Genomic DNA, 10680 nt, shown 5'->3' on the forward strand with positions numbered 1-10680 from the left:
AAAGAGAGCACCTACCTCGTATGCTAGATGAAAAGTCACCTGAGGAAACTATCAAATTCAAGGCCACTGAGGATGTCATTCCTACCGAAGAATCTGCTGAAGAAGTCATTCCAGAACGTGAAGAACATCATGCTGATGCACCTCGGGAAAATGGTGCTGAAGAAAATGCTGATCAAATTCCTCGACGACAACCCGCTCATCCTCGCGCTGTAAATGAAGTGCAGATTCACAAAATCATCAGCGACATCAACGCACCAGGTCCTCTCACACGCTCAAAAGCTTCACATTTGTCTAACTTTTGTGGGCACTTTGCTTTCGTCTCTGTCACAGAGCCCACTAAGGTAGATGAAGCATTTCTGGAGCCTGGATGGATTCAAGCTATGCAAGAAGAATTACATCAATTCGAGCTCAACAATGTCTGGGAACTGGTCAAACGTCCAGACCCTCGCAAGCACAATATCATTCGCACAAAGTGGATCTACCGCAACAAGCAAGATGAAAATGGCCTTCACTACAAAAAAAGACACATCCGTGACATTTTGGGCTGAATGATTTTTTTTTTGTCATACTTATGACACTTCTATGACGATAATCGTGACAAAACCCGGAATCATCATACATGTGGTGGGCTCCTACTTCTATGACAAAAAATCATGACAGAAAATGGGCTTTTTGTCCTGGGCGGGCCGGAGACACAGCTGCATGACATTCTTTGGGTCGTCCATGACGGAAAAAACCGTGGTAGAAGCGAGGGCGAGGAAAATATTGGGGTGTTACCGGTTACGGTGGGTGGTCGGGGCCGAGCGATGCGCGTTTCTCTCATACACGCACGCGCGTGGGTGCGAGGCGTTGGGCTCTAACTGAACCCGAGCGAGGTGTTGGGCTCTAACTGAACCCGAGTGATTGCACTGCAGGCTGCACGTTACTGAACCCGAGCGACCGATCGATGGATGTTAACTGAACCCGATCGAGCGATTCCTTTGCTACTGCTGCTAACTGAAGCCGATCGATGCTGCCTCTGGATGAACGGTGAGCGTTGCTGGGGGGGTTTGGATGAACAGTTCCCAGTGGGGGTGGATGAACACGACCCCGTGGTGTTGCCTCTGGATGAACAGGACCCCGATCGATCGAGCCGGTTGGGGCTGGATGAACAGGACCACCCCGTGGAGGGCTGGATGAACAGTAGACGGTGGAGGGCTAGATGAAAAGTAGCCTGTGGAGGGGTGGTTGAACAGGAGCCCGTGGAGAGGGCTGGTTCAACAGTAGCCGCTGGAGTAGCGCGCGGTGGAGGCTGGATGAACAGGAGCCCGTGGATGAACAGTCGCAGGTGGAGGCTGGAGGAGGTCCACGGTGGATGAACAGTAGCCCGTGGAGGCTGGAGGGGGTCGACGGTGGAGATGAACAGTATCCCGTGGAGTCCCGATGAACCGGACCCCCGTTTCGACCGTAGTGCTCCAACACAAGTCCGTTTCCTCCGTTTTGCGGTACGCCACACCCATCCCGATCAACAGGACCCCCGTTTCGACCGTAGGAGGTCCGTTTCCTCCGTTTTGCGGTACGCCAGACCCCTCCCAATGAACAGGATCCTATTTCGACCGTGCCCGGTCGAACACAAGGCCGTTTCCTTCGTTCTGCGGTACGCCAGGCCTCGTTTCCATCGGTTGTTCCGTCCAAGCCCTCCCGATGAACACGACGACGCATTCCGTTCCGACCTAGCCGAATGGCTCCCCATGGACACGACGACGATGCTGTTTCTCCGTTCCGACCCAGCCATGTACACGAGCCCTGGCCGTACGTACGCGCGAGTAGGCGTTCGAGACCCTGCCCGTATGTACGTACGTGGCCGTATTTACTTTCTTGCACCCCGGCCGCTGTACGTACGTGTACATGCTACGTGCGCGCCTCTACTACGACACGTGCGCGCCTCTACATCGACCAGTATGTACGTACACATTCGCGACCAGAATGACAACGCTACGTACGCTTCGACCATGTGGGTCCCGACTGTCAGGCACTTCCTTGCATGCGAAGATGTAGCTGGTGGGTCCCAGCAGTCAGGGGGCAAATCGTTTTTTTCGGACGCACTTCCTTGCGTGCGAAGATGTAGCTGGTGGGTCCCAGCAGTCAGGGGGGGAATGTTTTTTTCACCATATACGATGGCCCGTCCGGTGGGTCCCCGCTGTCAGGTAGAGGAATAATTATTTTGCGCGTAATAAGGAGGCACTTCCTTGCTGCAGCCGTGGACCCAGCTGTCAGCCTCTCCACGTACAGTCCACGTCCGATGGAAGCCATTCCTTGACCACGTTGACCACGCCGCGCCGAGAGCACCATGGCGGTGGACGACGGCGAGGCCTAGGAAGGGGACGACGCAGAGCCGTGGAAGACGCGGCAGCGGAAGCCCGCGCGGAGAGGAGTACGATGGTTCACTGGTTCGGCTGCGGTGTGAGGCTGCTGTCGCCGCAGAATAACAGGGGGTGTGGGTGAGTGGAGGGATGGCCTGGCCAGCGATGGGAGTAGTAGGGGGCGGTGAGGCCTCCATGGCAGCACAGCCGGCCACGGGAGGCAGGAGCACAAGGCACGACCGGCGCTGGTTTGGGTGGCTGAAGCAAGAAGACCAGAGGTTGAAGAAGCACTACGGCCGTTGGATGGACATCGTACGGTCACTGGAGCTAGAATCGTGCATATTTTCTAAGTTGACAAAGCCCTCCGTCCCCGTCAACTTAGTAGGCCCACAAGTCAGCCTGCCACTATACTGGTTCCCAACTAGCAGGGGGAGTATTCATTTTTTTTGTGCGTAATAAGGAGGCACTTCCTTGCGTGCGAAGATATAGCTGGTGGGTCTGAGCGTCAGCGGCGGACACGTTTTTTTTCGCAAAATACGGTGGCCCGTCCGGTGGGTCCCCACTATCAGGTGGAGGAATAATTATTTTGCGCGTAATAAGGAGGCACTTCCTTGTTGCGGCCGTGGACCCAGCTGTCAGCCTATCCACGTACAGTCCATGTCCAATGGAAGCCGTTCCTTGACCACGTTGACCACGCCACGCTGAGAGCACCAGGGAGGTGGACGACGGTGAGGCCTAGGAAGGGGACGACGCGGAGCCGTGGAAGATGCGGCAGTGGATGCCCACGCGTAGAGGAGTACGAGGGTTCACTGGTTCACTCTGGTGTGAGGCTGCCGTCGCCGCGGAATAACAGGGGGTGTGGGTGAGTAGAGGGATGGCCTGGCCAGCGGTAGGAATAGTAGGGGGCGGTGAGGCCTCCGCGGCAGCACAGCCGACCACGGGAGGCAGGAGCATGCAGCACGACCGGCGCTGCTTTGGGCGGCTGGAGCAAGAAGACCAGAGGTTGAAGAAGCACTACGGTCGTTGGATGGACATCATACGGTCACTTGAGCTAGAATCGTTCCTATTGACTAAGTTGTCAAAGCACTCCATCCCCGTCAACTTAGTAGGCCCACAAGTCAGCCTCCCACCAAGGTGGGTCCCAACCAGCAGGGGGAGTATTCATTTTTTGTGCGTAATAAGGAGGCACTTCGGGTGGGTCCGAGCTGACAGCGGGGGGAACGTTTTTTTCACGCAATACGGTGGCCCGTCCGGTGGGTACCAGCAGTCAGGGGGGAAACGTTTTTTTCGCGACGACGCGAAGCCGGGGAAGACGCGGCAGTGGAAGCCCACGCGGAGAGGAGTACGATGGTTCACTGGTTCGGCTGCGATGTGAGGCTACCGTCGCCGCAGGGCCTGGCCAGCGGTGTGAATAGTAGGGGGCGGTGAGGCCTCCGTGGCATCACAGCCGGCCACGGGAGGCAGGAGCACGGGGCACGACAGGCGTTGCTTTGGGCGGCTGGAGCAAGAAGACCAGAGGTTGAAGAAGCACTACGGCCGTTGGATGGACATCGTACGGTCACTCCAGCTAGAATCGTTTATATTGACTAAGTTGACAAAGCCCGTGGTACGCGTCAACTTAGTATAGGCCCACAGGTCAGCCTCCAAAATGGTGCGCCTCAGATGTCTGGGGGAGGAATCATTTTTTGGGCGGCGGAAACAAGAATATCCGAGACTGAAGAAGAAGCACGACATCCGTTGGATGGATATCCAACGGCCACAGCTGCCAGAACCGTGTGTTGTTGACAAAGCCTTGCATACGCGTCAACTTAGTTTTTTAGGGGACGCGTCAACTTAGAAGGCCCACAAGTGTGTGGCAGAGAACATATAGCCCATTTGCGATTTGTAAGAATCTACAGCCCATTTTTAAATTCTAATGGAATTTACTACAGCCCATTTACAGTTTGTTAAAAGTACAACCCATTTTCTAGCTAGGTCAATGTAACGCCCACGATGCGGCTATATCTCCCACGTGTCGAGGCACGACTTAGAGGCATAACCGCATAGTGGGCGTTACAAGTTGGTAATCAGAGCCATCCCCGACTTAGGAGCCCCCTGCTTGATCGAATCGCTGGCGTTGTTGAGTCTAGAATAAAAATGTTTTGAGTCTTAGGATTATATATATCGGAGAGTAGGATTCTTTTTACTCCTCAGTCCCTTCATCGCTCTGGTGAGGTCTCCTAACGTAGAAGTTTTGGCTATTCTCTCCTCAAATTTCACTAAAAAAAATTTAGGATCACGCGGGTTTTGTGACGAGAACATTGTTCTTGGTGCCTCCTGTCATTCAGGGGTTGTGGCAGTGTCCCGGGGAGTTGAGCTCCGAGGTGTTGTCGTCACCATTTTATCGTTGCAGTTCTGGAATACCTGAGTTTCGCCGACATCGAAATCTCTTTTATGCAGTTGTTGGTGAGATCACCTCGACGCCACCCAGTACTGGGGCGGGAGTTCGGGAGTATTGCCATAACTTGTATAACGGATGTTTTTTTCGAAGGTTGAGGTAAACGATTTCCGAAGGTTTCTTGGTTATGTGTTGACGGATGGATACAGCTGGATCTAGGGATTGTTAGTTTGGGTGATATATTTTGTGTCCCCTGTATCCCCTACAACAGATTGCATAACCAGAAAGTTTCGGGAGTTTATTAGTGGGAATTCAAGTAGCCTTAGGATATCTTTCCGACAGACGCATGATATGAGATTGGGGTTCGACGTCTAGTGGTCCGCCTTTCCACGGTTGATTTTACAGTGGTCTCGTAGTGTCTTAAAGAGTCCATGGCTATGCCGACTCGGGGACGCTTCGTATGTCTTGTGCACAGCCTTGTACATGATGGTGCTGTACGATTGAGCCCGTGTGGGCCCCACCACGAAAACTTCGGACGAAATATCTATCATATGTTTGTTCCGACTTATTCTGCAAGCCAATACTTTGTTTTATTTTGTATTGTGGTATTCGAGTTGCTTCGAATTCATATGTTGATTCCATATCTTTTTCAAGTGGCTTCTCAACTTATGGAAGTGTGATGATTTACTACGGAATTCATTCGTTCGACTGTTTATTGTGAAGACTGTATGTTGCAATTTCTATCCGTTGATTCTACTTATCTATTTGTCTATCAAGATGCTAACAGATGTCACCCTCTTCAGGATGGCTCCGCCAACGCGTCAGAATCCGGATCGCAATGAAGGGAGTCAAGCGAACCCTCCGCCACCACCTCCACCTCCGGAGGCATGCCAAGCAATCATGGCAGCCACCAACGCCAATGCTCAGATGATTCTGCAACTCTTGCAAGAACGTACTCAAGGGCAAGGCAATCAAGGCAATCAAGGTCAAGGCAACAATTAGTTCCACTTTGCCACTCTCAACCAGTTTCTCGCAAATCAGCCCAAGTCTTTCAGCTACTGTGCCGAGGCCACGGATGCCGATGATTGGCTCGTGGACATCAACAAGCATTTTGAATGTAGCAATGTCAGGCCTGAGGACTATGTCAAGTTCGCTTCTTTCCAGCTCAAGGACCAAGCTGCTGATTGGTTTCAACAATACAAAGATTCCAGAGGAGGTCGTGTGATCACTTGGACTGACTTCTGTCGGGACTTCAAAGCGCACCACATTCCACAAAGTGTTGTTGAGAGCAAGCGTGAGGAGTTCCGCAATCTCAAGCAAGGCAACATGTCTGTGTATCAATACAACATTCAGTTTCAGAAACTTGCTCGCTTCGCTAAACAAGACGTTCCTGATGAGAAGAGTATGATCTATCACTTCAGAGGTGGCCTTAAAGAGGATCTGCAGTTAGCTCTCGTTCTTGTTGAGCCTACTCAGTTTGATCAATTCTACAATATGGCACTGAAGCAAGAGGCTGCTCAGCTCAAGTGTGAGGCTTCTAAGAAGAGAGTCAGAGACGCAGTTCAGTCTTCTTCTTCCTCACTTGTGACAGCTAAGCAACAGAAGTTCTGGTTGCCTCCTCCTCCTCCGTTTCGTCAGCCTTATCAGCAGAAGAACAAAGGTGGCCATAGTTCTTCCAACTCTTCCAACTCTGGCTATCAGAACAAGTCTCAGAATCAAGCTCCAAAGTCCAATGCTCCTTATCACCGTCCACTCTCAGAGGTGACTTGCAACAAGTGTCAGCAGAAAGGTCACTATGCTAACAAGTGCTTCAACCAGAGGCATCTTACTCCTCCTCCTCCTGTCAGATCTTCCAGCAATCCAGTGGTCAAGCATAATCCAAAGTCTGCAAAGGTGAACATGATGAATGCAGCTCAAGCGGAGGAATCTACTGATGTGATAATGGGTAATCTCTCTGTTAACGATATTCCTGCAAAAGTTCTTTTTGATACTGGTGCATCTCTTTCTTTCATTTCAAGACCTTTTGTTGCCAAGCATGATTTTGTGACGGAAAAGATCCCTATCCCGTTGAAGGTTGTGTCTCCAGGCAAACAAATGACATCTAATAATTGTGTCCCGGATGTTTCCATCAAGATGGGCAATTATAAATTTCTGTCTAAACCAGTTGTTCTTGGTGACTCGGATATTGATCTTATTCTCGGGATGGACTGGCTTTCTAAGAACAAGGCTCAACTTGATTGTGCTGCCAGGGAAATTCAATTGACACACTCTTCTGAGGATGTGATTATTTTTGCTGCTCGTGATGAAACCATTCGGTTTCTTTCTCTCAATGAGAAGGGCGAATTAAATGCCATCTCTCAAATTCCAGTCGTTTGCGAGTATCAAGATGTCTTTCCAGAAGAGCTTCCGGGTATGCCTCCTCATCGGCCAGTTGAGTTCGTTATCGAACTAGAGCCTGGCACTGAACCCGTTTGCAAGCGTCCATACAAGCTTGGACCCAACGAGCTGAAGGAATTTAAGAAACAGCTCGATGAACAAGAACGTCTGGGTTTGATCAGACCGAGTTCTTCTCCATGGGGTTGTGGTGTTCTTTTCGTCAAGAAGAAGGATGGCGCGGACCGACTTTGTGTCGACTACCGTCCATTGAACAAAAAGACAATCAAGAACAAGTATCCACTTCCCAACATCTATGAGCTATTTGAGCAACTCAAGGGCGCCAAAGTATTCTCGAAGCTTGACCTTCGTATGGGTTATCATCAGATTCGCATTCGTGAAGAAGATATTCCCAAGACAGCATTCAGAACAAGCTTTGGTTCTTATGAATATACTGTCTTGTCTTTCGGTCTTGTCAATGCTCCTCCAGTTTTCTCTCGGATGATGAATTTCATCTTCAACCCCTATACCAATGAATTCGTTCTGGTGTATCTCGATGATATCTCGGTCTTCTCCAAGAATAAGCAGGATCATGCCAAACATTTGCGTTTGGTGCTCGACAAGCTCAGAGAGTATCAATTCTATGCGAAGTTCTCTAAATGCGAGTTTTGGCTCGATGAAGTCCTTTTTCTTGGTCACATCATCTCTGCCAAGGGCATCGCTGTTAACCCTGAGAAGGTGTCCGCAGTTGTGAATTGGGAACCTCCTCAAAATGTCAAACAGCTCCGCAGTTTTCTGGGTCTTGCAAGCTATTGCCGAAGATTCGTTGAGAATTTCTCCAAGATTGCAAAGCCTCTTTCCAACCTCCTACAGAAGCATGTGAAATATGTCTGGTCTCCTGAGTGTGACGTTGCTTTCAACACTCTCAAAGAGAAACTAGTCACAGCTCCTGTCTTGACTCCTCCTGATGAATCCAAGCCGTATGAAGTTTTCTGTGATGCTTCTCTCCAAGGTCTCGGTGCTGTGTTAATGCAAGAGAAGAAAGTTGTGGCCTATACTTCTCGTCAGTTGAAGCCCAACGAGAAGAACTACCCCACTCACGATCTTGAGTTGGCGGCAGTTGTCCATGCATTAATAACGTGGAGACATCTCTTGTTGGGAAGACAAGTGGACATTTTCACTGATCACAAGAGTCTCAAGTATATCTTCACTCAACCCAACCTAAACCTCAGGCAGACTCGATGGGTCGAAATGATTCAAGAGTACAATCCGAGTATTTAATATACTCCAGGCAAGGCTAATGTCATTGCAGATGCTTTAAGCAGGAAGGCTTATTGCAACAGCTTAATTCTCAAGCCTTTCCAACCGGATCTTTGTGAAGCTTTCCGCAAGCTGAATCTCCAAGTTGTTCCTCAAGGCTTTCTTGCCAACCTCATAGTCTCTCCTACTTTGGAAGATAAAATTCGTGAGGCACAACTCCTTGATGCCATGGTGAATAAGGTGAAACGTGGTATCGACAAGGGTCTTTCCAAATACAAGTGCAATCGCATTGATGATAGAGACACTTTGTTCTTCGAGGACCGGATTGTGGTTCCTAAAGGTGATCTAAGGAAAGTCATAATGAACGAGGCGCACAATTCTCTTCTGTCCATTCATCCTGGAAGTACGAAGATGTATCATGACCTCAAGCAGTCGTATTGGTGGACTCGAATGAAGCGCGAGATTGCTCAATTCGTGAATGAATGTGATGTCTGCCGAAGGGTGAAAGCAGAACACCAACGACCAGCTGGTCTCCTCCAACCTCTTGCTATCCCAGAATGGAAGTTTGATCATATCAAAATGGACTTCGTGACGGGTTTTCCAAAGTCCAAGCGCGGAAATGATGCTATCTTTGTTGTCATCGACAAGCTCTCTAAAGTGGCTCATTTCCTTCCAATCAAAGAATCCATCACAGCAGCTCAGCTGGCAGAGCTCTACACCTCCAGAATTGTCTCCTTGCACGGCATTCCACAATTGATTTCTTCAGATCGTGGAAGCATCTTCACCTCTAAGTTCTGGGACTCCTTCCAGAAGGCCATGGGCACAAATATTCGCTTCAGCACAGCTTTTCATCCTCAAACTAGTGGCCAAGTCGAGCGAGTCAATCAAATTCTTGAAGATATGCTCAGGGCTTGTGTCATTTCCTTTGGCATGAAATGGGATTGTCTTCCATATGTTGAATTCTCCTACAACAACAGCTTCCAAGCGAGTTCGGGCAAGGCCCCATTCGAGATTCTCTATGGCAGAAAGTGTCGTACTCCTCTCAATTGGTCAGAGACTGGTGAACGCCAACTTCTTGGCAATGACTTAATCACTGAAGCTGAAGAAATGTGTAAAGTCATCCTGATAATCTCAAAGCCGCGCAATCGCGTCAGAAGAGCTACTATGATAGTAAGCATCGTGATTTGGCTTTCGAGATCGGAGACCATGTCTACCTCCGCGTCTCTCCAATGAAAGGCACTCGTCGCTTCGGTATCAAAGGGAAGCTTGCCCCTAGATACGTGGGTCCTTTCAAGATCATTGGCAAAAGAGGCGACCTCGCCTATCAACTTGAGCTTCCTTCCAACTTCGCGAACGTGCACGATGTGTTCCACGTGTCACAGCTCCGCAAGTGCTTCAAGACGCCTGAGCGCACTATCAACTTCGAAGAGATTGACCTCCAAGAAGATTTGTATTATCATGAGCACCCCGTTGCTATTCTTGAAGAAAACTGAGCGCAAGACTCGCAACAAGTCTATCAAATTCCTGAAAGTGAAGTGGTCGCACCATTCCGACCGGGAAGCCACCTGGGAACGCGCGGACCATCTCCGTTCCGAATATCGGGAGTTCTTTCAGTCCTAGATCTCGGGACGAGATCCTCTCGTAGTGGTGGAGTGTTGTAACACCCCGCATGTAACTTGCCATATTTGTAACTCCGACTCTTGCCATTTTCGGCTATGTGATATGTTTTTCCCTCCGTTGTCGGGTTTTGTCTTTCGTTTTGTATTTTTTCATGTCATGCATTTTCATATCATGTCATCATGTGCATTGCATTTGCATACGTGTTCGTCTCATGCATCCGAGCATTTTCCCCGTTGTCCGTTTTTCAATCCGGCGCTCCTATCTCCTCCGGTGCACCCCTCTTGTTTTCTTTCGTGTGCGTGTGTCAAACTTTCTCGGAATGGACCGAGGCTTGTCAAGTGGCCTTAATATACCACCCGGAGACTACCGGTCAAGTTTCGTTCCATTCGGAGGTCATTTGTTACTCCAACGGTTAACCGGGCATCCGCAAAGTCCATTTGAGTGTCCAACAAAAAACCCCTTTAAAACCAGCCAAAAACCCACCAAACTCTCTTCCATGCTCTAGGTCGTTCGATCACGATCGTGTGGGCGAAAACCGCACCTCATTTGGAGCCTCCTAGCTCCCTCTACCTATTTATATGTGGGCATCCCGAAAAATGAATCACAGATCAACCCTAGAGAAATTCCCCTCTCCGCGGGCCGACGCGTCCAGCGCCCGCCGGACAAACGCACCGCCGCGCCCGGCGAACCAGCGCCCGCCACCTGTCC

Source organism: Triticum aestivum, chromosome 7D (genome assembly GCF_018294505.1).
Source record: "Triticum aestivum cultivar Chinese Spring chromosome 7D, IWGSC CS RefSeq v2.1, whole genome shotgun sequence".
In the NCBI taxonomy this organism is placed as follows: domain Eukaryota; kingdom Viridiplantae; phylum Streptophyta; class Magnoliopsida; order Poales; family Poaceae; genus Triticum; species Triticum aestivum.